Consider the following 22131-nt stretch of genomic DNA (forward strand, 5'->3'; position numbering starts at 1 on the left):
CTCTGACTCACTTGGGAATCTGAATCCTGAGCAGAGTAATGCAAATATGGAAAATAGTTGACCCACAGTGTCGCTGTTGCCACTCCCTGAGAAAAGTATTCTCAAGCTCTTCTGTGGGAACTGCCCTCTGGTCCTGAAGAATTGATTTTTCACTTTTTCTTTGATTCTGTGAGCTACCTAAATCCCTGTTTGACTCTTGTTCCAGTCAACCAAACACTGTTTCGGTTGCTTGCAAAAACTATCAATGGCAGAGAGAGGAAAGGCTCCTGGAAAGATGGGGAGTTACACAGGCCAGGCCCTGTGGCCCATAGACAATAGATATCCCACTATCTTTACACAACAACCCTAGGAAGCAGGGATTGTTGTCCCCATTTTTCAGATGAGAAAACTGAGGTTCATAGAAGAAATTGATTAATCAATGTCATAGCAAGAGAATGACAGAAAGTTGTATTCTAGGTCTGAGTCAGGGTTCTCTAGATCCTGCCTCATGTGCTTATGAGACACCAGATCACCTGGTCTCCAGGCCACCAGGAGAAAGCAGGTGTTTGTTCAATAACAGGACTTTCTCTGCCCATCCCCTGTCAAGTCCCACTCCACCCCACGCTGGTGCAAGGTTTGAGTTGTAGAGACCTTGGAAGGCCCTCAGGCATCTGGTTTTCATAAAAGCTTGGCCAGGTCTTATCCTTGAAATAATTTTATCATTCGGCATTTTGAGAAAAAACAATCTGGCCATGGTTTCATTTTCATACATCTCTCCATTCTGATTGGACTTCCAACTAGAGGACTTAAGCACACTGTTTGGTTCTTTGTTAATAATTAAAGTCAGTTAGGCCAGAGACATTTCCAAAAGAGGCCAAAGTGCTTGTTGGCCACATTGGAAAATAGCTGCTAGAGAACTCTAAGGGCCATCCTGTGCAGGAGGAGGGCACAGGCCAGGAGGATGTCCCCCTCAGCAGATGTGGAACCAACAGAGACTGGAGGGCTAAGCAGGGCCAGACACTGGGGGGAGCCCCGGGATCTGGGCCCAGTCCCTCCCCTCCTGGCCTCAGAGGGGTGGCCTATCATGCCAGACTTGGTCTGAGCCCCAGCTTCACCACAGTCCAGCTGGGAGTTATACAGGGTTACTTCATTTTGCTGAGCAACCTTTTTCATCTGTCATGTGATTTACCATTATGGCAGTGGTCCTCTAACCCAGACTTACTCAGTTTTTGTGGCATTTTGTATACTATATGCATTATGATTAAAATTTTACTTTTTAAATTTTTTATTGTTATGTTAATCATGATACATTACATCATTAGTTTTTGATGTAGTGTTCCATGATTCATTGTTTTGCCTAACACCCAGTGCTCCGTGCAGAACGTGCCCTCTTTAATAGCCATTACCAGGCTAACCCATCCTCCCACCCCCTTCCCCTCTAGAACCTCAGTTTGTTTTTCAGAGTCCATCGTCTCTCATGGTTCATCTCTCCCTCTGATTTCCCCCCCTTCATTCTTCCCCTCCTGCTATCTTCTTTTTTTTTCTTAACATATATTGCATTATTTGTTTCATAGGTACAGATCTGAGATTCAACAGTCTTGCACAATTCACAGCACTTACCAGGGCACATACCCTCCCCAATGTCTATCACCCAGTCACACCATCCCTCCCACCCCCTACCACTCCACCAACCCTCAGTTTGTTTCCTGAGATTAAGAATTCCTCATATCAGTGAGGTCATATGATACATGTCTTTCTCTGTTTGACTTATTTCGCTCAGCATAATACCCTCCAGTTCCATCCACGTCATTGCAAATGGCAAGATCTCATTCCTTTTGATGGCTGCATAATATTCCATTGTATATATATATATACCCCATCTTCTTTATCCATTCATCTTTCGATGGACATCTTGGCTCTTTCCACAGTTTGGCTATTGTGGACATTGCTGCTATAAACATCGGGGTGCACGTACCCCTTTGGATCCCTACATTTGTATCTTTGGGGTAAATACCCAGTAGTGCAATTGCTGGTTCATATGGTAGCTCTATTTTCAACTTTTTGAGGAACCTCCATACTGTTTTCCAGAGTGGCTGCACCAACTTGCAGTGTAGGAGGGTTCCCCTTTCTCCGCATCCCCACCAACATCTGTCATTTCCTGACTTGTTAATTTTAGCCATTCTGACTGGTGTGAGGTGGTATCTCATTGAGGTTTTGATTTGGATTTCCCTGACGCGAAGCGATATTGAGCACTTTTTCATGTGTCTATTGGCCATTTGGATGTCTTCTTTGGAAAAATGTCTGTTCATGTCTTCTGCCCATTTCTTGATTACATTCTTTGTTCTTTGGGTGTTGAGTTTCATAAGTTCTTTATAGATTTTGGATACTAGCCCTTTATCTGATATGTCATTTGCAAATATCTTCTCCCATTCTGTCGGTTGTCTTTTGGTTTTGTTGACTGTTTCTAAAAAGCAAAAGCTTTTTATCTTGATGAAGTCCCAATAGTTCATTTTGCCCTTGCTTCCCTTGCCTTTGGCGATGTTTCTAGGAAGAAGTTGCTGTGGCTGAGGTCGAAGAGTTGCTGCCTCTATTCTCCTTTAGGATTCTGATGGACTCCTGACTCACATTGAGGTCTTCCAACCATTTGGAGTCTATTTTTCTGTGTGGTGTAAGGAAATGGTCCAGTTTCATTCTTCTGCATATGGCTATCCAGTTTTCCCAACACCATTTGTTGAAGAGACGGTCTTTTTTCCATTGGACATTCTTTCTTGCTTTGTTGAAGATGAGTTGACCATAGAGCTGAGGGTCCATTTCTGGGCTCTCTCTTCTGTTCCATTGATCTATGTGTCTGTTTTTGTGCCAGTACCATACTGTCTTGATGATGACAGCTTTGTAATAGAGCTGGAAGTCCGGAATTGTGATGCCACCAGCTTTGCTTTTCTTTTTCAACATTCCTCTAGCTACTCAGGGTCTTCTCTGGTTCCATACAAATTTTAGGATTATTTGTTCCATTTCTTTGAAAAAAGTGGTTGGTATTTTGATGCGGATTGCATTAAATGTGTAGATTGCTCTAGGTAGCATTGACATCTTCACAATATTTGTTCTTCCAATCCATGAGCATGGAACGTTTTTCCATTTATTTATGTCTTAATTTCTTTCATGAGTATTTTATAGGTTTCTGAGTACAGATCCTTTGCCTCCTTGGTTAGATTTATTCCTAGGTATCTTATGGTTTTGGGTGCAATTGTAAATGGGATGGACTCCTTATTTCTCTTTCTTCTGTCTTGTTGTTGGTGTATAGGAATGCCACTGACTTCTGTGCATTGATTTTATATCCTGCCACTTTACTGAATTCCTGTATGAGTTCTAGCAGTTTTGGGGTGGAGTCTTTTGGGTTTTCCACATTAAGTATATCATCTGCAAAGAGTAAGAGTTTGACTTCCTCTTTGCAGATTTGGATGCCTTTCATTTCTTTTTATTGTCTGATGGCTGTGGCTAGGACTTCTAATACTATGTTGAATAGCAGTGGTGATAGTGGGCATTCCTGCCACGTTCCTGACCTTAGGGGAAAAGCTCTCAATTTTTCCCCATTGAGAATGATATTCGCTGTAGGTTTTTCATAGATGGCTTTTATGATATTGAGGTATGTACCCTTTATGCCTATACTCTGAAGAGTTTTGATCAAGAAAGGATGCTGTACTTTGTCAAAAGCTTTTTCTGCATCTATTGAGAGGATCATAGGGTTCTTGTTCTTTCTTTTGTTAATGTATTGTATCACGTTGATTGATTTGTGGTTGTTGAACCAACCCTGTAGCCCAGGGATAAATCCCACTTGGTCATGGTGAATAATCCTTTTAAAGTACTGTTGGATCCTATTGGCTAGTATTTTGGTGAGAATTTTTGCATCCATGTTCATCAGGGATATTGGTCTATAATTCTCCTTTTTGGTGGGGTCTTTGTCTGGTTTGAGGATCAAGGTAATGCTGGCCTCATAAAATGAGTTTGGAAGTTTCCTTCCATTTCTATCTTTTGAAACAGTTTCAGAAGAATAGGTATTAATTCTTCTTTAAATGTTTGGTAGAATTCCCCTGGGAAGCCATCTGGCCCTGGGCTTTTGTTTCTTGGGAGATTTTCGATGACTGCTTCAGTTTCCTTAGTGGTTATAGGTCTTTTCAGGTTTTCTATTTCTTCCTGGTTCAGTTTTGGTAGTTGATACATCTCTAGGAATGCATCCATTTCTTCCAGGTTATCTAATTTGCTGGCATAGAGTTGCTCAGAATATGTTCTTATAATTGTTTGTATTTCTTTGGTGTTGGTTGTGATCTCTCCTCTTTCATTCATGATTTTGTTGATTTGGGTCATTTCTCTTCTCTTTTTGATAAGTCTGGCCAGGGGTTTATCAATCCTGTTAATTCTTTCAAAGAACCAGCTCCTAGTTTCCTTGATCTGTTCTACTGTTCTTTTAGTTTCTATTTCATTGATTTCTGCTCTGATCTTTATTATATCTCTTCTCCTGCTGGGTTTAGGCTTTATTTGCTGTTCTTTCTCCAGCTCCGTTAGGTGTTGGGTTAGGTTGTGTCCTTGAGACCTTTCTTGTTTCTTGAGAAAGGCTTGTATTGCTATATACTTTCCTCTTAGGACTGCCTTTGCTGCATCCCCAAAATTTTGAACAGTTTTGTTTTCATTTTCATTGGTTTCCGTGAATTTTTTTAATTCTTTAATTTCCTGGTTGACCCATTCATTCTTTAGTAGGATGCTCTTTAGCCTCCATGTATTTGAGTTCCTTCCAACTTTCCTCTTGTGATTGAGTTCTAGTTTCAAAGCATTGTGGTCTGAAAATAGGCAGGGAATGATCCCAGTCTTTTGGTACCAGTTGAGACCTGATTTATGACCTAGGATGTGATCTATTCTGGAGAATGTTCCATGGGCACTAGAGAAGAATGTGTATTCTGTTGCTTTGGGATGGAATGTTCTGAATATGTCTGTGAAGTCCATTTGGTGCAGTGTGTCATTTAAAGCCTTCTTTTCCTTGTTGATCTTTTGATTAGATGATCTGTCCATTTCAGTGAGGGGGGTATTAAAGCCCCCCACTATTATTGTATTGTAGTCAATGTGTTTCTTTGCTTTTGTTATTAATTGCCTTATATAATTGGCTGCTCCCATGTTAGGGGCATAGATATTTACAATTGTTAGATCATCTTGTTGGATAGATCCTTTAGGTAGGATATAGTGTCCTTCCTCATCTCTTATGACAGTCTTTGGTTTAAAATGTAGTTTGTCTGTTATAAGGATTGCCACCCCAGCTTTCTTTTGGTGTCCATTAGCATGGTGAATGGTTTTCCACCCCCTCACATTCAATCTGGGGGTGTCTTTGGGTCTAAAATGAGTCTCTTGCAGACAGCATATCGATGGGTCTTGTTTTTTAATCCAATCTGATAGCCTGTGTCTTTTGATTGGGGCATTTAGCCCATGTACATTCAGGGTAACTATTGAAAGATACGAATTTAGTTTCATTGCATTGCCTGTAAGGTGACTGTTACTGTATGTTGTCTGTGTTCCGTTCTGGTCTATGTTGCTTTTAGGGTCTCTCTTTGCTTAGAGGACCCCTTTCAAGATTTCTTGTAGGGCTGGTTTTGTGTTTGCAAATTCCTTTAGTTTTTGTTTGTCCTGGAAGCTTTTTATCTCTCCTTCTATTTTCAATGAGGGCCTGGCTGGATATAGTATCCTTGGCTGCATATTTTTCTCATTTAGTGCTCTGAATATATCTTGTCAGTCCTTTCTGGCCTGCCAGGTCTCTGTGGATAGGTCTGTTGCCAATCTAATGTTTCTACCATTGTAGGTTACATATCTCTTCTCCCGAGCTGCTTTCAGGATTTTCTCTTTGTCTATGAGACTCGTACGTTTTACTATTAGATGTCGGGGTGTTGACCTATTTTTATTGATTTTGAGAGGGGTTCTCTGTGCTTCCTGGATTTTCATGCCTGTATCCTTCCCCAAATTAGGGAATTTCTCTGCTATAATTTGCTCCATTATACCTTCTGCCCCTCTCTCTTTCTTCTTCTTCTGGGATCCCCATTATTCTAATGTTGTTTCATCTTATGGTATCATTTATCTCTCAAATTCTGCCCTCGTGATCCAGTAGTTGTTTATCTCTCCTTTTCTCAGCTTCTTGATTTTCCATTATTTGGTCTTCTATATCACTGATTCTCTCTTCTGCCTCATTTATCCTAGCAGTTAGTGCCCCCATATTTGATTGCACCTCATTAATAGCCTTTTTGATTTCGACTTGGTTAGATTTTAGTTCTTTTACTTCTCCAGAAACAGTTTCTCTAATAACTTCCATGTTTTTTTAAGCCCAGCTAGTATCTTTAAAGTGATGATTCTGAACTCTAGATCTGACATTGTACTATTGTCCGTATTGAGTAGGTCCCTGGCAGTTGGCACTACCTCTTGTTCTTTTTGTTGAGGTGATTTTTTCCATCTTGTCATTTTGTCCAGAGGAGAATAGATTAATGAGAGAACAAAATGCTAACAGGGTAACAATGTCCCCAGAAAATATACTCTAAACAAATCAGAAAAGACCTGAAGCAGTTTGAAAAGAAAGGGAAAGAGAGAAAAAAGAAAAAGAAAAAAAAAGATAAAGATAAAAACAAACAAAAACAGAACAAAACAAAAACAGAATATGATCAGATATGATCAGGCTGGTATATAGATCAGTGCCCACACTAGATTTTGGGCATATTTTGGTCTGTTAGAAGAAAGTGCCTCCCAAAATTTTAAAGAAAGAAAAACTTATATATGTACAAAAATAAGGGTTGATATGATGAAGGGATGGAATATGACTCTAAAGCCGGAAATTATAAAAAAAATTTTATAAAAGGAATGGGTAAGAAGTTGTTTGAAAAAAGAAAGAAGAGGATTTAAAAAAAAGAAAAAGGAGAGAATGTGATCAGGACGGGGAGTAGAAAAAAAACATACACTAGAGATTTAGGGTATATTTTGATCTGTTAAAAGAAACTATCTCAAAATTTTAAAGAGAGAAGAACTTATATATATATATGCCAAAAATATGGGTAACTACTATGAAGGGATAGAATATGACTCTAAAAATGAAAAATAAAAGTGTTTTTTAAAAAAGGGATTGATAGGATGTTAGTTGAAAAAGGGAAAAAGAAAAATTCAAAAAAAAAAAAAAAGACAAAAAAAAAAAAACTTTGAAAGACTACAGAATCATGGTAAAAAAGCCATGGATTCTATGTGCAGTATTCCCCTAGCACTGGATTTCTGCTGTTCTCATTGATCGGTAAACTTAGTCTTGGCTGGCTGTTCTCGCTGATCTTCTGGGGGAGGGACCTGTTGCTGTGGTTCCCAAATGTCTTTGCTGGAGGCGGAATTGCCCTGCCCTTGCCGGTCCGGGCTAAGTAATCTGCTCGGGTTTGCTTTCGGGAGCTTTTGTTCCTTGCAAGCTTTCAGTACAGCTTTGGAGGAAGAGAGTGAAAATGGCGGCCTCCCAATCTCTGCCCTGGAGGAGCCGAGAACTCGGGGCCCCACTCCTCAGTGAGCCCCCAGAGAAAAGCAGTCAATCACTCCTGTCTCCCCGGTCTCCGGCCTCACTCCACGCTTAGCCGGCCTGTGACCGGGCATTTCTATCTCTGGCACCCGACCCCGTGTGGAGTCTCCAAACCTAGCAGATCCCTGTGGTACGCTCCCGCGCCACTCTTCCCGGGGGAGGAAGGGGAGTCTCCCCAGATCTGCCTCTTGTTGGGTCCCTGCTGGAGGAGCAGTGGCCCGACTGTGCCACGGATCACAGTTTATGGCAACCCCGAGCTGAGAGCCCGCGCCTCGGCTCCGTTTCTGCTGCCGGCTTCCCCACTCCAATACCTGGGAGCTCTGCCACACTCAGGCACCCCCGGTCTTTCTGTGACCCCGAGGGTCCTGAGACCACACTGTCCCACGAGGGTTTCACCCCCCGCTTAGCCACTGGAGTGACATCCCTCAGTGGAGCAGACTTCTAAAAGTTCTGATTTTGTGCTCCGTGGTTCTATGACTTGCCAGAAGCGGCCGACGGAGGCCCCTCCCCCCCCGTCTATCCTCCCGAATATCTCCTTGGATTCACTTCTCTGCACGTCCTACCTTCCAGAAAGTGGTCGCTTTTCTGTTCAGAGAGTTGTTGCTATTCTTTTCTTCGATCTCCTGTTGAGTTTGTAGATGTTCAGAATGGTTTGATCCCTATCCAGCTGAATTCCTGAGACCAGATGAAATCCAGGTCTCCTACTCCTCTGCCATCTTGCTCCACCCCCACAAAAATGTTCTAAAATTTTTCTTTAAATGAAATTATATCTTTGTTTAAATATGTTTTCAAAAAATATGTGTATGTCGTCACTGAAAATGGAAAACCAGTATCAGATACTGATATAAATAGAAGATTAATAAATAGAAGATACCTGAAAAAAATAGCACAACTATAAAATAACAAATATAATATAATATACTATATAATGTCATCTTCCCTAACACCAGCTTGTGTGGCACCAGTGATATGCAGGCCTGGTTTTGGAAACACTGCTCTAAGGTATGTGAGATATGACCTTAAATGCCTCCAGCCTGGATGTGCCCAAGTCTTCTAATTATCATGGGTTTCTCTTTCATTAATTAAACAAAACAAAACAAAACAAAACAGAACAAAACAGCCTGAATCCCCATTCCATGCATTAAGGCAAGACTTATCTTCTGCTCTCCCCCTTACCCCTACTAATACTTTTATTGCTCTCCAAAATGCTTCTGTTTTCCCAAGACTGTGTGAGCTACCTGCTTTCTTGACTGTGCCTGGCTCCTAACTGGCAATCTAGGTTCCAAAGAGGCCCAAATTTACATCTAGGCTTCTCTGATGTTCTGCCTTGAGCCATAGACCTTCCAGAAGCCACTGGGAAAGGCCAAGTGCCCACCCCAACTGCCCCGGGGAGCCTGCTCTGCGGTCAACAAAGAAAGCCCACCTCCATTCTCAGACCTGGTCTGGCAGCCAAAAGTCACTTTGTTTCTCCTCCATGTTCTTGACCAGGTTCACTGGTGCCCTGCCTCATTCCTCCTCTGTGTCCAAAAAGACTGCAGGCCTATGGCGCTGTGTGCAAGTCCACCTCCTGAGCCCTTTTAGCCCAGCTCTCTCCATACTAGCCTGGACCTCTGTATCATAGCTAAGCTCCCACATCAGACCCCAGTCTGTGGGGCCTCAGGGGCAGTGCACCAGGCCATGGGGCTTATGACATCCTCGGGCTCACTGCCCAAGACTTTCAGAAAACTCTCACAGCCCCTGGGGGTCAACAGGACTGGAGGAGTCACTCTGAGCCTCCTATAGCTTGGTCCTTTGGAATCAGGGGCTCACACTGGGTCCCATGAAAGGGAACGGCCATGGATATGGATCAGGACATGTCAAATCTTCCCTAAACTGGAGTCTTATGCAGGTAGAGGAAGAGAGTAGGGGAGCTTAGAAATCAGGATCACATGACTCACGGTCCTGGCAACATTCCAGGTAGCTGGGACTGGTACACAGCCACATGGGCCTTGGGGGTCAGTAGGGGCTTAGGTCTGGATGACAGAAACCAGAAAGTTTCCTGTAGACATGCCTGCATGGTTCCTATCAACTGGGTTCTGGTGAAAAAAAGTGCTAGAGCACAGCACTGCTCTCAAAAAGAAAAAAGAAGTTCTTCCTGCATGCACAGGGAAAGATCTCTAGAGCATGCTGTTACATTTTTTTTTTAAGTGAGGCAAAGAACAAAGAGAAAGGTGTGGAAAAGACTATATATTCTATTTGCTTGCATTTCACATAGGCATGAACTTGTCTTAGATACACAGAAACTCATCAAGTGCCTACAGGAGGCACAGAAGAGCAAGGTAGACCAGGATGGAAGAGCAAGTTTTTAGAAGTAAACTTTTTTGTCATTTTGATTTTTGAACCATGTAAACATATTACCTGATCTAGAAATAAATTAGCTAGAAAAAAATGTGGGTACATGGAGCCGTGCCCCAGCGCAGACCAGGAATCTTTGAAGCCATGGGCACCGGCCATCACCCCGACCCCAGCTTTCCTCCCACAACTTTGGGGCCTCACAGATCACCCTGGTTTTCCTGGCTGGAATCACACTTGGGGCTGAGGTCATGAAGACTTAGAGCAGGACTTGGCCGTGCTGCCTCATCTAATTTGTATGGTAAGAGCATCCTGCTGTCCTGGCAGAAGGCCTGGCCATGGCCACCCTCCCAGAGAAGGAGAGGACAGCAAGCTTTGTCTTGCTGCAAATGGGGACACAGAAGCCCGGAAACCTGGAGCTGGCTCCAGGGAGGGGCTTAGCCAGTGCTCCCAGCTGCCAACCTGGTCTGCCTGTCAGAGCCCAGATTGTTTTGGAGGGCCAGGGTAGGCCCCCACTCGCCCATCAGTCAAGGGCTGCCTGAGGGACTAGAGTGCTGCCCCCTCCTTCTGACCACAGCACTGTTCCCCTCACAGCCTTGTCTTCCTTGCACCAGCTGCACTTCTAGGCCCACATAATCCTCACTTTGAGCTTTGCTTTCTCTGCTCTCTCCTGTCTGCCTGTGGACAATACAGCCCATGGTTTCAGAAAGGTTTCCAGAACTGTAGCCAAAAGCATTTTGTCCAGAACTCAAAAGAGCTTTCTCCCAAGATGTGGTCCTTCCTGCCTGGGAGCCCCAGAGTCTAAAGACAACAGCAAGGGAGAAATGCCTTTGTGGTTCTTGGAGAGATCCCACCCACTCCAGGCCCCCCAACAATACTTGCATAATTAGAGGGCATGGAGGAGGCCAAGAGCTTATCTTTGTGAGGGACCACCTCCCACCTTAGTGGCATCCCCAGGTCTAGACCTTTTTCTTTTTTCCACTTTTTGATATGCAATGTGCATACAGAAAATGAACATCCCTTAGGTGTATGACTGGATGGTTCTTACATGAACATTCCCACGTAACCATCACCCAGATCAACAAGTCAATCATTACAAGCCCCCAGAGCCCTCTTGGTCCCCACCCTTCCACCACCAAGGTAAAATCGTTTCCTAATTTCTTTCATCATAGGTTCATTTTGCCTGCTTTGAGGCTTTATGTCCATGGAATCACCTGATAGATAATACTGTGTGTCTGGCTTCTTGTATGCAACATCAGGTGAGCCAGGCATGCTTCTCACCACTGCACAGTATTCCACTGCATGAATAAACCACAGTTTATTTACCTGTTACACCATCGAGGGGCATCTGTCTGGGGCTATTAGGGATAACACTGCTATGAGCATTCCAGTGTCTGCTTTTCAGTGAACAGACTTCCATAATTTTGCCTGGAAAAGAAAAAGAAAAAAGGAAAAGAAACTTCTGGTGCTAGCCATAGCCATTCCTGCCCCCTCTGTTGTTAGCTGAAGCCATATGAGCAGTTGAGTAGTTCTGGTCCATGGGTTGTGAGTGGAAATGATGAGTATCAGTTCTAAGCTGAAATTTTTCATTGCCAGTGCTGAACCCTCCAGCCCTTCTTTCCCCCTACAGCCACAATCCCAATGAAATTCCATGATCAAAGTGGCTCCTTGTGTGGAGAGTTGCCTGCACCTGCAGTGGACTCTGGGTGGGGAAGAACACCGCTTTATTGTGTTAAGCCAATGTTATGTCAGGCTAGCCTATCCTAACTAATATAAGGATGTTTAGGAGCTTGATGGAGAAACAATACTCTTTCAGGTTTCCTGAGTTTGTTCTTCATCTTGGTCAGGTAACACATCCAGCATCAGATCACCAAAAGCCCTATGTCTTGTTTCGACAGGACACATTGTGGTGGTCCCTGGAGTGGTATTACTGTCCTTCTCCGGATAATCCCAACCCCCAGGGCTTGCATCTTGCCTTTGGAGCTATTTCTGTATTGCATTTAGTTACCTTACCATTTTTGCCTTCAATTTCTTGTTGTAGAAGCATGCTTACATCACTGACTCACACTACAAGACTCTGTTTCAGATTCTTCTGTGATCAATCACCTAAAATGTAGGGCTTTTCTCAGCTTGCTGAATTCAAAATTTGCTCATGCCCAACTACCTGTTGATCGCTTCCACCTACCATGTCTGACACTTGAAATGGATGGAGTGTGGTTGGTGAGATGGATCTGTCTTACCTTACAGATATGCAGGTGCTGAGGATCTGCCACCAAGCTTACTTTTCTCCAAAGGCAAGATGCAAGCCCTGGGGGTTGGGATTATCTGGAGAAGGACTGAATGTCAGTTAACAGAATCAGAGCCTGGTAACAAGGTAGCTTTATTACAAAACCCAATCCAATTTTTACCACTTGTCAATGAGATCTCTTCTTGGTTCCTGTTCTTGAGTGCCTCTTCTCCTAAACTGATTCTGCCAGACCTCCTTCATGCCAGCTGCCTCCTTTGCTCATTGGACATCAAAAACTTCCTAGAGGTGCTGGTAGGGGGGCGGAGCAAGATGGCAGAGGAGTAGGAGACCTGGATTTCGTCTGGTCTCAGGAATTCAGCTGGATAGGGATAAACCATTCTGAACACCTACAAACTCAACAGGAGATCGAAGAAAAGAATAGCAACAACTCTCTGAACAGAAAAGCAACCACTTTCTGGAAGGTAGGACGTGCAGAGAAGTGAATCCACGGCGATATTCGGGAGGCTAGATGGCGGGGGAGGGGGCCTCCATCGGCCACTTCTGGCAAGTGATAGAGCCTCAGAGCACAAAAATCGGAACTTTTAGAAGTCTGCTCCACTGAGGAACGTCACTCCGGTGGCTAAGCTTGGGGTGGAACCCTCCGGGGTCACAGAAAGACCGGGGGTGCCTGAGTGTGGCAGAGCTCCCAGGTATCAGAGCGGGGAAGCCGGCTGCAGAGACGGAGCCGAGGCGCGGGCTCTCAGCCCGGGGTTGCCATAAACCGTGATCTGTGGCACAGTCGGGCCACTGCTCCTCCAGCAGGGACCCAACAAGTGGCAGATCTGGGGAGACTCCACTTCCTCCCCAGGGAGGAGCGGCGCGGGAGCACACCGCAGGGATCTGCTGGGTTTGGAGACTCCATACCAAGACAGGTGCCAGAGATAGAAACGCTTGGTCACAGGCCTGTTGAGCACGGAGTGTGGCCAGAGACCAGGGAGACGGGAGTGACTGACGACTTTTCTCTGGGGACGCACTGAGGAGTGGGGACCCGAGTTCTTGGCTCCTCTGGGGAGGAGATTGGGAGGCCACCATTTTCACTCTCTTCCTCCAAAGCTCTATGGAAAGCTTGAAGGGAACAAAAGCTCCCGAGAGCAAAGCCGAGCAGATGACTTAGCGCGGACCCAGCAAGGGCGGGGCAATTCCGCCTCTGGCAAAGACATTTGGGAACCACAGCAACAGGTCCCTCCCCCAGAAGATTAGCGAGAACAGCCAGCCAAGACCAAGTTTACCCATCAACGAGAAGGGCAGAACTCCAGCGCTAGAAGAATAGTGCACATAGAATCCATGGCTTTTTTACCATGATTCTTTAGTCTTTCAAAGTTAATTTTTTTAACTGGTTTTTTTTTTGAATTTTTCTTTTTCCCTTTTTCAACCAACATCTTATCAATCCTGTTTTTAAAAAACATTTTTATTTTTCATTTTTAGAGTCATATTCTATCCCTTCATAGTAGTTACCCGTATTTTTGGCATATATATATATATAAGTTGTTCTCTCTTTAAAATTTTGAGATAGTTTCTTCTAACAGATCAAAATATTGGTTTTTTCTACTCTCCTGCCTGATCACATTCTCTCCCTTTTTTTTTTAATCCTCTTCTTTGTTTTTTTCAAACAACTTCTTATCAATTCCTCTTTTTTTTTTGGAGTTTTTAATTTTATTATATTATGTTAGTCACCATACATTACATCATTAGTTTTGGATGTAGTGATCCACGATCCATTGTTTTCATATAACACCCAGTACTCCATGCAGTACATGCCCTCCTTAATACCCATCACCAGGCTAACCAATCCCCCCTCACCCCTCCGCTCTAGAACCTTGTTTGTTTCTCAGGTCCATAGTCTCTCATGGTTCATCTCTCCCAATTCCCCCCACCCATTTTTCCCTTCCTTCTCCTAATGTCCTCCATACTATTCCTTATGTTCCACAAATAAGTGAAACCATATGATGATTGACTTTCTCTGCTTGACTTATTTCACTTAGCATAATCTCCTCCAGTCCCATCCATGTTGATGTAAAAGTTGGGTATTCATCTTTTCTGATGGCTGAGTAATATTCCATTGTATATATGGACCATATCTTCTTTATCCATTCATCTGTTGAAGGGCATCTCGGCTCTTTCCACAGTTTGGCTATTGCGGACATTGCTGCTATGAACATTGGGGTGCATATGGCCCTTCTTTTCACTACATCTGTGTCTTTGGGGTAAATACCCAGTAGTGCAATTGCTGGGTCCTAGGGTAGCTCTATTTTTAACTTTTTGAGGAACCTCCACACTGTTTTCCAGTGTGGAGTGGCTGTACCAACTTGCATTCCCACCAACAGTGTAAGAGGATTCCCCTTTCTCCACAACCTCTCCAACATTTGTTGTTTCTTTCCCTGTCCATTTTTGCCATTCCAACTGGTGTAAGGTGGTATCTCAGTGTGGTTCTGCCTTGGATTTCCCTGATGGCTAATGATGATGAACATTTTTTCATCTGTCTGTTACCCATTTGTATGCCTTCTTCAGAGAAATGTCTGCTCATCTCTTCTGCCCAATTTTTGACCTTTTCGTTTTTTGGGTGTTGAGTTTGATAAGTTCTTTATAGATCTTGGATACCAGCCCTTTATCTGTAGTGTCATTTGCAAATATCTTCTCCCATTCTGTGGGTTGCCTCTTTGTTTTGTTGACTGTTTCCTTTGCTGTGCAGAAGCTTTTTATCTTGATGAAGTCCCAAAAGTTCATTTTTGCTTTTGTTTCACTAGCTTTTGGAGACGTATCTTGAAAGAAGTTGCTGTGGCCGATGTCAAAGAGGTTACTGCCTATGTTCTCCTCTAGGATTTTGATGGATTCCTGTCTCACATTGAGGTCTTTCATCCACTTTGAGTTTATCTTGTGAATGGTGTTAGAGGATGGTTGAGTTTCATTCTTCTGCATGTGGCTGTCCAATTTTCCCAGCACCATTTATTGAAGAGACTGTCTTTTTTCCATTGCGTGTTTTGTCCTGCTTTGTCAAAGATTATTTGACCATAGAGTTGAGGGTCCATATCTGGGTTCTCTATTCTGTTCCATTGGTCTGTATGTCTGTTTTTGTGCCAGTACCATGCTGTCTTGGTGATCACTGCTTTGTAATATAGCTTGAAATCGGGCAACGTGATGCCCCCAGCTTTGTTTTTCTTTTTCAACATCTCCTTGGTGATTCGGGGTCTTTTCTGATTCCATACAAATTTTAGGATTGTTTGTTCCAGCACTTTGAAAAATGTCATTGCAATTTTGATCGGGATGGCATTGAAGGTATAGATTGCTCTGGGTAGCATTGGCATTTTAACAATGTGTATTCTTCCGATCCATGAGCATGGAATGTTTTTCCATCTTTTTGTGTCTCCTTCAATTTCTTTCATGAGTGTTTTGTAGTTCCTAGAGTATAGATCCTTTACCTCTTTGGTTAGGTTTATTCCGAGGTATCTTATGGTTTTTGGTGGTATTGTAAATGGAATCGTTTCTCTAATTTCTCTTCCTAGGGTTGCGATGTTAGTGTATAAGAAAGCAACTGATTTCTGTGCATTGATTTTGTATCCTGCCACATTACTGAATTGCTGGATGAGTTCTAGTAATTTGGGGGTGGAGTCTTTTGGGTTTTCCACATAAAGTATCATGTCGTCTGCGAAAAGAGAGAGTTTGACTTCTTCTTTGCCAATTTGAATACCTTTTATTTCTTTTTGTTGTCTGATTGCTGTTGCTAGGACTTCTAGTACTATGTTGAACAACAGTGGTGAGAGTGGGCACCCTTGACGTGTTCCTGATGTTAAGGGAAAGGCTCTCAGCTTTTCCCCATTGAGGATGATATTCGCTGTGGGTTTTTCATAGATGGATTTTATGAGCTTGAGGAATGTTCCCTCTATCCCTATACTCTGGAGAGTTTTAATCAGGAAAGGATGTTGTATTTTTTCAAATGCTTTTTCTGCGTCAATTGAGAGGACCCTATGGTTCTTCTCCCTCCTCTTATTAATGTGTTCTATCACACTGATGATTTGCGAATGTTGAACTACCCTTGCATCCCAGGGATAAATCCCACTTCGTCATGGTGGATGATCCTTTTAATGTATTGTTGGATCCTATTAGCTAGGATTTTGTTGAGGATTTTGGAATCCATATTCATCAGGGATATCGGTCTGAAATTCTCCTTTTTGATGGGGTCTTTGCCTGGTTTGGGGATTAAGGTAATGCTGGCCTCATAGAATGAGTTTGGAAGTTTTCCTTCTGTTTCTATTTTTGGAAACAGCTTCAGTAGAATAGGTATTATTTCTTCTTTGAATGTTTGGTAGAATTCCCCAGGGAATCCATCAGGCCCTGGACTCTTGTTTTTGGGGAGGTTTTTGATCACTGCTTCAATCTCGTTACTGGTTATTGGCCTATTCAGGTTGTCTATTTCTTCCTGTTTCAGTCTTGGCAGCTTATAGGTTTCCAGGAAGGCCTCCATTTCATCCAGACTGCTCAGTTTACTGGCATATAGTTGTTGATAATAATTTCTAATAATTGTTTCTATTTCCTTGGTGTTGGTCGTGATCTCTCCCCTTTCATTCATAATTTTATTAATTTGGGTCCTTTCTCTCTTCTTTTGGGTAAGTCTGGCCAGTGGTTTATCAATCTTATTAATTCTTTCAAAGAACCAGCTTCTAGTTTCATTGATCTGATCTACTGTGTTTTGGTTTCTAATTCATTGATTTCTGCTCTAATTTTAATTATTTCTCTTCTAATGTGTGGCTTAGGTGTCGTTTGTTGCTTTTTCTCTAGTTCTTTAAGGAATAGAGTTAGCTGGTGAATTCGGGATTTTTCTATTTTTTTGAGTGAGGCTTGGATGGCTATGTATTTCCCCCTTAGGACCGCCTTTGCCGTATACCATAGGTTTTGGACTGATGTGTTTTCGTTCTCATTGATTTCCATGAATTGTTTAAGTTCTTCTTTGATTTCCTGGTTGACCCAAACATTCTTGAGCATAGTGATCTTTAGCTTTCAAGTGTTTGAATTTCTGCCAAATATTTTCTTGGGATTGAGTTCCACTTTTAAAGCATTGTGGTCTGAGAATATGCAGGGAATAATCTCAATCTTTTGGTATCAGCTGAGTCCTGATTTGTTACCCAGTATGTGGTCTATTCTGGAGAAAGTTCCATGTGAGCTCGAGAAGAATGAGTATTCTGTTGTTTTAGGGTGGAATGTTCTGTAAATATCTATGAGGTCCATCTGGATCAATGTATCATTCATAGCTCTTGTTTCCTTGGTGATTTTCTGCTTAGATGATCTGTCCATTGCAGAGAGTGGAATATTGAGGTCTCCTACAATTAACGTATTGTTATCAATATGACTCTTTATTTTGGTTTATGCAGATGGCTGCTCCCATGTTGGGGGCATAGATATTTACAATTGGTAGATCTTCTTGTTGGATAGACCATTTAAGAATGACATAGTGTCCTTCTGTGTCTCTTATTACAGACTTTAGTTTAAAATCTAATTTTTCTGATATAAGAATTGCTACCCCAGCTTTCTTTTGAGGTCCGCTGGCATGGAAGATGGATCTCCATCCCTTCACTTTCAGTCTGGATGTATCTTTAGGTTCAAAATGAGTCTCTTGTAGACAGCATATGGATGGGTCCTGTCTTTTTATCCAATCTGCAACCCTGTGCCATTTTATGGGAGCGTTTAGGCCATTCACGTTGAGAGTGATTATTGAAAGATATGAATTAATTGTCATCATGTTGCCTGTGAAGATGTTGTTTTTATAGATCGTCCCTGTAAATTTCTGTTGTAGATCAGTCTTTGGGTCTTTCTCCTTTTATAGAACCCCCTTTAATATTTCCTGCAGGGCCGGCTTAGTGGTCACATATTCTTTCAACTTCTGCCGGTCATGGAAGCTCTGCATCTCTCCATCCATTCTTAATGAAAGCCTTGCCGGATAAAGTATTCTTGGCTGCATGTTCTTCTCATTTAGTACTCTAAATATGTCTTGCCAGGCCTCTCTGGCTTGCCAGGTCTCTGTGGATAGGTCTGACGTTATTCTGATGTTCCTCCCTCTGTATGTAAGGAATCTCTTCCCCCTAACTGCCCTTAAGATGGTTTCCTTGGTTCTAAGATTTGCAAGTTTTACTATTACATGCCGGGGTTTTGGCCTGTTTTCCTTGATCTTAGGAGGGGTCCTCTCTGCCTCTAGGACTCGAATGTTTATTTCATTCCCCAGATTAGGAAAGTTCTTAGCTACAATTAGCTCAAATACATCTTCTAGCCCTCTCTCTCTCTCCACTCCCTCCGGGATTCCAATTATTCTGACACTGGAACGCCTCATGGTGTCACTTATTTCTCTGATTCTATTTTCATGGATTCTGAGTTGTTTTTCCCTGGCCTTCTCTTTTCCCTTTTTATTTATTATACTGTCTTCCAGATTGCTTATTCTCTCTTCTGTCTCAGTTACCCTAGCTGTTAGATTATCTAGATTGGATTGGATCTCATTGATAGCATTTTTAAGTTCTGCCAATTCCCCTTTTATTTCTGCCCTTAGAGACTCTATGTTGCCTTTAATTGATTTCTCCATTCTAGCCATTGTCTTCACAATTGCTAGCCTGCATTCCATCTCCGACATCTTGGTTATATCTGCATCCATTTGTAAATCTGTGGCATAAGTCATAATCTCTGAGTCTTTTCTCTTTTGGGGGTTTCTCCTCCTAGTCATTCTGTTGATGGGTGTTTGAGGGAATGTATAGAGTCCAAATTATTGACCAGAACCCAAGCAAGATGCACCTGTTTTCTTGGGACCTTAGGGTTGCTGGCCTCTTGTTTTCCCAGCCTGTCTTCTGTGGGAGGGGCCTGCTGCGTTGTTACTCAGGCAACCCTGTTTGGGTGGATTTGCCCTGCACCCCTGTGGAAGGGGATGGGCTCAGTGGGAATCAGTCTTTGGGGCTTTTGCATTCTGGTGCCTTTCCCTGGCAGCTTTCTGCATCTCTTCCACGAGTCAGAGCAGAAGAGATCTTTTCCAACCCTCTGCCTCAGAGCAGAAAGACCTCAGTCTGTTCTTCAGTGAGCTCTGCAGGCCACACTGTCTCCGTTTCTGTCCCTGCTGCTATAAATTGCAGTGGCCTGGGTTATTCACCCCTCCACAGCACTCCCAGTCCTGCCTCCAGGTCTGGGCACATCTCTGCCCTTTGTGCTTCTAAAACTGCCAGCCGCTCCCAAATCGCGTGCACGCAGCTCCACCACTTGGGGTTTCCACCCCCGCGGGTTGCAGTTCACCGGCCCGGCCTGTCACACCGGGATTCCATCTCAGAGGCTGCAGTTCACATGCGCGTGACCATCGCTCCGGTTTCTGTCCAAGGGGGCTGCAGTTCGCATGCGTGCGACCCAGCTGGTTTGGTTTTCCACCCCGGGGGCTGCCCTAAAGTTCTTTCCCAATGCTAGCAGTCTGCGAGTCTGTGCCCCATCTGCAGCACGTGAGGCTGTCGCTCACCAGCGGTGTAGGATCCCCACGTCCATGCACCCTCCGGCCACCGTTTATCCTATGATATCTGCCCACAGGATCATGGCTCTCCGCTTTGTACCTCAAAACCAACTGCCTGTGATATTCTGTTTGTAGAGATCCAGATCTTCTTACATCTCAGTCTGGTTTCGTGGGTGCTCAGAGCAGTCTGGTAGATATCCAGCTCAATTCCGGGGATCAGTTGAATTATGGTCCCCTACTCCTCCACCATCTTTCCCCTCTTCTTATCATTCCTTTTATAAAATTTTTTATAATTTTCATCTTTACAGTCATATTCCATCCCTTCATCATATCAACCCTTATTTTTGTACATATATAAGTTTTTCTTTCTTTAAAATTTTGGGAGACACTTTGTTCTAACAGACCAAAATACACCAAAATCTAGTGTGTGGCACTGATCTATGTACCAGCCTGATCATATTTGATCATATTGGTTTTTTGTTTTGTTTTGTTCTGTTTTTGTTTGTTTTTATCTTTTTCTTTTTTCTCTCTCTCTCTTTTTTTTTTTTTTTTGCTTTTTCTTTTTTCTCTCTTTCCCTTTATTTCCCCCTTGCTTCAGGACTTCTCTGATTTGTTTAAAGTATATTTTCTGGGGACATTGTTACCCTGTTAGCATTTTGTTCTCTCAATCTATTCTTCTCTGGACAAAATGACAAGATGGAAAAAATCATCTCAACAAAAAGAACAAGGTGTAGTACCGACAGCCAGGGACCTACTCAATACGGACATTAGTACAATGTCGGATCTAGAGTTCAGAATCATCACTTTAAAGATACTAGCTGGGCTTGAAAAAAGCATGGAAGTTATTAGAGAAACCCTTTCTGGAGAAATAAAAGAACTAAAATCTAACCAAGGCGAAATCAAAAAGGCTATTAATGAGGTGCAATCAAATATGGGGGCACTAACTGCTAGGATAAATGAGGCAGAAGAGAGAATCAGTGATATAGAAGACCAAATGATAGAAAATAAAGAAGCTGAGAAAAAGAGAGATAAAGAAATATTGGATCACAAGGGCAGAATTTGAGAGATAAGTGATACCATAAGATGAAACAATATTAGAATAATTGGGATCCCAGAAGAAGAAAAAAGAGAGAGAGGGGCCGAAGGTATATTGCAGCAAATGATAGCAGAGAACTTCCCTAATTTGGGGAAGGAAACAGGCATCAAAATCCAGGAGGCACAGAGAACCCCTCTCAAAATCAAAAATAGGTCAACACCCTAACATCTAATAGTAAAACTTACGAGTCTCTGAGACAAAGAGAAAATCCTGAAAGCAGCTTGGGAGAAGAGATCTGTAACCTACAATGGTAGAAACATTAGATTGGCAACAGACCTATCCACAGAGACCTGGCAGGCCAGAAAGGACTGGCAAGATATATTCAGAGCACTAAATGAGAAAAATATGCAGCCAAGGATACTATATCCAGCTAGGCTGTATTTGAAAATAGGAGAGATAAAAAGCTTCCAGGACAAACAAAAAGTAAAGGAATTTGCAAACACGAAACCAGCACTACAAGAAATCTTGAAAGGGGTCCTCTAAGCAAAGAGAGAGCCTAAAAGCAACATAGACCAGAATGGTACACAGACAATATACAGTAACAGTCACCTTACAGGCAATGCAATGACACTAAATTCATATCTTTCAATAGTTACCCTGAATGTACATGGGCTAAATGCCCCAATCAAAAGACACAGGCTATCAGATTGGATTAAAAAACAAGACCCATCAATATGCTGTCTGCAAGAGACTCATTTTAGACCCAAAGACAACCCCAGATTGAAAGTGAGGGTGTGGAGAACCATTTACCATGCTAACGGACACCAATAGAAAACTGGGGTGGCAATCCTTATATCAGACAAATTAGATTTTAAACCAAAGACTGTAATAAGAGATGAGGAAGGACAGTATATCCTACTTAAAGGGTCTATCCAACAAGAAGATCTAACAATTGTAAATATCTATGCCCCTAACATGGGAGCAGCCAATTATATAAGCCAATTAATAACAAAAGCAAAGAAACACATCAACAACATTACAATAATAGTGGGGACTTTAACGCCCCCCTCACCAAAATGGACAGATCATCTAAGGAAAAGATCAACAAGGAAATAAAGACTTTAAATGACACATTGCACCAAATGGACTTCACAGATATATTCCGAACATTGCATCCCAAAGCAACAGAATATACATTCTTCTCTAGTGCCCATGGAACATTCTCCAGAATCGATCACATCCTAGGTCACAAATCAGGTCTCAACTGGTACCAAAAGATTGGGATCATTCCCTGCATATTTTCAGACCACAATGCTTTGAAACTAGAACTCAATCACAAGAGGAAAGTTGGAAGGAACTCAAATACATGGAGGCTAAAGACCATCCTACTAAAGAATGAATGGGTCAACCAGGAAATTAAAGAAGAATTAAAAAAATTCGTGGAAACCAATGAAAATGAAAACACA

Source organism: Mirounga angustirostris, unplaced genomic scaffold (genome assembly GCF_029215605.1).
Source record: "Mirounga angustirostris isolate CCGP_5_RB_7025 unplaced genomic scaffold, mMirAng1.0.hap1 SCAF_1, whole genome shotgun sequence".
Lineage (NCBI taxonomy): Eukaryota > Metazoa > Chordata > Mammalia > Carnivora > Phocidae > Mirounga > Mirounga angustirostris.